The following is a 6,000-nucleotide window of genomic DNA, read 5'->3' on the forward strand; positions in this document are numbered from 1 at the left end:
TCAAAACAGCCTGCAAAAACTTTGCATGCAATTTATTTAAGCTTTTTTTTTTTTTGGGGGGGGGGATCAATAAATAATTGTGGATCAATAAATAATTGTGTTCTTTTTTTATACAGAGAATAACATGAAAAAAACCCATCTTCTACCATCACACAATCTTCTCCCTTGGCAAGTCACAGGACATAGGCAAATTGCCCTGTGTTCTGAAATTGATAAGCAATGTGCTGCAGGTCGGGAATCTTGCAGTTTTGGGATTTCTCCTCTGCCCCTTCCTTCGCATGGTGGGATGGAGGGTGAAGCTCCTGTTTAATCCCATTTGACAGCTCTTTCATCATTTCCCTCCTCCTTCCCTTCAGCTCTGTGGCGGTTCTTCCAAAGCCTCTTTGTGGCCATAATCAAAGCATGATGAGTGATGGCCATGCAGGGGAAGGGACAGAGAAGGGATTCCAGAGCACGCAGCGGGGGGAGGGGAGATGGACACCCAGATGCTTGTCCTTTGGCTTTAGTGTCTTTCGAACCGGCGCAGCTGGGATGGCGAGTGGGACTTGTTCAGAGAAGCATACCTTCCTACTGTGACATCACAGGAGATGTACGGTCTCTTTGTTCGAGTCTGTCTGCCCCATTCTCCAAGCTTCTGCAGGTGTGCTTTGTGGGTGGTAGACCAAAGAGAGGGAAAAGACTGGGGAAGATACAAGAGCAGCGGTGGTGACAGTGTGCGCATGGGGGGTGGGGGGGTGTATCAGTAATACTTCCCACAGAAACCCTGATGAACATACGTAGTGTCAGGTTGATGCTCTCTATTAGTTTCTGATGAGACAGCGTACAGATGCAGTTGCCAAAGGCACAGTGGGGCACTTTGCAAGGGAGTGTACTAGAGATTTTCCAAATCTGATTTCTGATTCACTAACAAAAAATAGCTTCTACAAACACCTTTTCACTCCTAAAATCAGGCTGCCCAAAGCAATGTACATACAGTAGCATAAAACATCAGAGCAGTTTACTGATGCCTTTATGCTGTTTGCTTTGATCTGGATCTTGTTCAGAACAGTTTCAGAAAGCAATAGAGGCAAACTTCATTCACTCAGTGATGACAAATATTCATTCCTGTCAGAAAACCAGATGTAAGGAAGGAATGTTTCAACGAAAATGAAAAACATGGGGTGGCCACACACATGTTCACTGTAGTTAGAGTGTACACCTGCATATTTTCTTAGTTCTTGATCCATTTCATAAACTCACAATTTCATCATACAAGTTATCTCTAATGCGCTATATTAGTTTAGGAAAAAGTAAAGTTAGCCTTGCTTCTGCTTGATCTAGTTAGTTAAAACTCTAGTTTAACAAAGTTTATGTTAACAGAACATGACTGGAATGCAAAGTGTAACCTGTCTTTCCACAAGGAGCACAAGTTTCTGCAATACTAACTGACTTATGCCAGGAACTGGCTCAGTAAATACCTCTTATTCCAAGTGATAAATATCTGTTGTGATATATGATTCAACCACTCTTAATAGCTATAAATTTCATAACTTTACTGAAGCTTCAGACCTCAGAAACACCACTCATCGCTCAAATGTTTATCATAGCGATAAGCTTGACATGTTGTCTCCTCACTGGCCCACTTTTTTATCCTAATTGGATTTCAACATTTAAAGTGCAACAGTTTCAAAGTGCCTTAAAGTGCTACTGGTCAAATGCTTTTACATATGTACTAAAGGTTTATGACTTATCTCTGTTTTTATGATCGGGGAAACTCAGATCCAGAATTGGCTCAGTGGCATGCAGAAGGTCCCAGGTTCCCATAGTGAGAACATAAAAACATAAGAATAGCTATACTGGGTCAGACTAATGGTCCATCTAGCCCGGTATCCTCTAGGTCGCAAGTACCTAGCAAAAACCCAGATAGCAGCAACATTCCATGCTACCGATCCCAGGGCAATCAGTGGCTTTTTCTATGCCTGTCTCAATTGCAGACTATGGACTTTTCCTCCAGGAACTTAGCCAAACCTTTTTTTAAATCCAGCTACATTAACCGCTGTTACCACATCCTCCGCAACATGTTCCAGAGCTCAACTATTCTCCTATTGGTTTTAAAAGTAAAAAAATCAATTCACGTACCCACTGTACATCACTCAGGATTTTGTAGACTTCAATCATATCTCCCCTCAATGGCCTCTTTTCCAAGCTAAAGAGCCCTAACCGCTTTAGTCTTCCCTCATATGAGAGGAGTTCCATTCCCTTTATCATCTTAGTTACTCTTCTTTGAACCTTTTCTAATTCTGCTATATCTTTTTTTTAGATATGTCATCTGCTTTCTGGGTTGGTGGAGACAGTGCATATGGTCCCCTGCAGCGAACATTTCTTGGTCATTGCACAAAGGTGACCCCTAGTGACTGAATGCAGGGTCCATGATTGCACAGTTGCAACAGGAGCCCTGGTTCAGGATCATTGCAGATGTGATCAGGTTTGGAAGCCATTGTTCTGATCTGCAGTATTTAGTGAAAAAGTTCAAATGTATTCCTAGCTGTCGGAATATGAGTGGCAACATGCAAATCTGGTTGCCTTCCATCATTGTCAGTTGTTAAATGGGCCACATGGCCCAAGTCACAGCCCTCACCATTGGTGGTTGCCAAATCCTTGCTGATGCAGTGGAGTAGAGAGACATCCTTTCCAGTGTCCTGTGGCATGTTCTGCTCCTTAGCATTCCTCAAAGAAAAAGGCTCCAAAATGGTCTTGGTAAAGCCCAATATGCTCCCAAGCTCACCTTCAAGTTATCTGTAGCTAGTTGGGAGCAGGTATGATCTTGTTCGCTCTCATCCCACTAGTGCCATCTTGGAAAATATGCGTGGCTATTTTAAAATGGAATCTCTATGCATTCTTCCACTCTCCTGATCTGTCCCAACCTTCTTTTTTTAATGCTGGTAAATGTACTAAGGACATGCAGCTGTGGAAACATTTCCTATGTCTGTTTTACTTGTGATATAATGGGTGCTCCATACATTCAGTGCATGTTATATGTAAATAAGGATGAACATTCAAAAGCATTTATTTGCTTAACTTAGGGAGTTTGCCAAATATTGGAACTAGAAGCACTTCGAACAGTGGAAGAGGAGAGGCAGAAAGCTTCATGACAGAGGAAACCATTGAGGAAGAAGTCAGGGAGTTGGAGAAGTTCTTCGAGCAGGCATACAGGGAGTCCGTGGAAAATCATCAACAACAGTGGAGCTGCCAAGATACACCTACAGTGAGTGAAGACCAAGATACACCTACAGTGAGTGAGGACCACCTGGAGGACAACCACAAGGAAAAAATAGGTGACACAGCAACGAGACCTGGAAACAGTGGAGAGAACCCATAGGAAGACGAGTCTGGTGCAAGCCAACACCAGGATGAGGGAAGATGGAAGTGCACAGATGACATGGACTTACAGCTGGAGAGATGGTCATATACAAGGGACACAGACCTGCAGCTAGAGAGGCAAGAGAAGATAGAAAGGACAGCAATCGTTGTGGGGGACTCCATCATCAGACCAGTCGACAGCCACATTGCGGGAGGAAGACAGGATCGGCTGGCGTCCTGCCTACCAGGAGCCAAGGTAGAAGATATGGTGAGCCACATCGACAGGATCATCAAAAGCGTGGAAGTGGAAGAGGAAGATACAGCGGTGGTGATCCACATGGAGACAAACATGTGAGCAACAGGAACTACAGCAGGGAAGGACTGAAGGACCAGTTCCAGATGCTAGGAGGGAAGCTGAAGACCAGAATGCTGAGGGTAGCGTTCTCTGAGATCTTCCTAGTACCTAGGGCCGACGAGAAGAGGTGGAGCTGCAAGCAGTCAACGCGTGGATGAGGTGCTGGTGTGAGGAAGAAGGATTCCACTTCATGCGCAACTGGATGACATTCTGGGGGAAGAACAAGCTATACAGGAAGGATGGACTCCACCTCAGCGGAGATGGAATGAGGCTACTTGCAAGCAACATCAAGAGAGAAATTGAGAAGTTTTTAAACTAGGAAGAAGGAGAAAGCCAACAGTCGACCAAGAGTCGATGGTTCGGGAAACGGTATACCCAGAGGATACTATGCAGGAAGATAGCGGGGAAGGCTCACCGGATCATAGGCAAGACAGAAATACTGACGTATTGAAAGGGACACAAGAGGGAAGGAAATGCAAGAAAGTAACAGGCCACAAACTCAAGTGTATGTACATGAATGCAAGGAGCCTAAGGAATAAGATGGGGGAATTGGAGGCTATGGCACAAAAAGATAACCTTGACATCATTGGCATCACGGAAACATGGTGGAACGAGGAAAACATCTGGGACACTGTGCTACTGGGATACAAGCTATACTGCAGAGACAGAGTAGGTCAAAAAAGTGGGGGTATTGCCCTATACATCAAAGAGAGAATTGAGTCTACTGGAGATAACATGCTGAAAACGAAAAATAAGGTGGTCTCTATGGGACAAAATTCCAGGGACAAATGGAATGGAATGAAGATCAGCATCTACTACTGACCCCCAGGGCAGTCCGAAGAAACTGATGGAGAAATGACAGACGAGATTAAACGCAACTGCAAGGGAGGCAACACAGTTATCATGGGCGACTTCAATTATCTGGGAATAGACTGGAACCTAGGCACCTCCGGCTGCAGTAGGGAGACCAAGTTCCTGGATGCTGTAGGCGATTGCTTCCTGAAACAACTTGTCAAGGAAAATACGAGAGGAAATGCAATTCTGGACTTAATTCTAAATGGACTAAGAAGACCAGCGCAAGGTGTAGAAGTAGAAGGGATGCTGGGAAGCAGTGATCACAATATGATCTGCTTCGACCTGGACACAGGGGCAAAACATTGACACAGAACGACAGCCATGGCACTGAACTTCCGAAAAGGAAATTATGAAGGGATGAGACTTATGGTGGGGAAGAAGATTAAGAAGAGGATAAGCACTGTAAAAACACTAGAGAAAGCATGGTCTCTTTTTAAGGACACTGTCACAGAGGCGCAAAATTTATATATATCAACAAGGGATCCAAGAGGAAAAAGAACAAGGAACCAGCGTGGCTATACGCAGGAAACAAAGATGGGAAACTGACAGGGTTGATGGTCAGTCTAGAAGAGGTATGCAGGCAGATTGATAGGCTTAAAAACGATAAATCCCCGGGACCGGATGGCATCCGTCCAAGGGTAATCAAGGAACTGAAAGGGGCTATAGCTGAACTGCTCCAACTAATAGCCAATCTGCCGATCAAATCAGGAAGGATTCCGGAATACTGGAAAGTGGCGAATGTTATGCTGATCTTCAAGAAAGGTTCGAGGGAAGATCCTGGAAACTACAGACCGGTGAGTCTGACCTCGGAATTGGGAAAGATGGTAGAGGCACTGATAAAGGACCGCATCATTGATCACTTTGACGGACACAATCTGATGAGGACCAGCCAGCATGGCTTCAGCAAAGGAAGATCTTGCTTGACGAACTTGCTGGACTTCTTTGAGGGAGTAAACAGGCAGATAGACAAGGGTGACCCGGTCAACATTGTATATCTGGATTTCCAGAAGGCATTTGACAAGTTCCCGCATGAATGACTACTTCAAAAAATTGTGAGCCATGGAATCGAGGGTGAAATACTCATGTGGATTAAAAACTGGTTGGCGGATAGGAAGCAGAGAGTAGGAGTAAATGGACAATACTCAGACTGGAAAAGCATCACGAGTGGAGTGCCGCAGGGTCGGTGCTTGGACCTGTGCTCTTCAACACCAGGACAGCCGATCACTTTCCCTCCCTGCCGCGCTGATTGAAACGCTGGGCCGCCGCCGCTGCTTCTTGGCTTCTTCCCGACGTCAATTTTGACGTCAGAGAGGAAGTTCGGGCCAGTCAGTCAGCGATTGGCTGGCCCTGAATTTCCTCTCTGACGTCAAAATTGACGTCGGGAAGAAGTCAAGAAGCAGTGGCAGCGGTCCAGCGTTTCAATCGGCGCGGCAGGGAGGCAGACTGGAAGG

This window comes from Geotrypetes seraphini, chromosome 11 (assembly GCF_902459505.1).
Source record: "Geotrypetes seraphini chromosome 11, aGeoSer1.1, whole genome shotgun sequence".
Classification (NCBI taxonomy): Eukaryota; Metazoa; Chordata; class Amphibia; order Gymnophiona; family Dermophiidae; genus Geotrypetes; species Geotrypetes seraphini.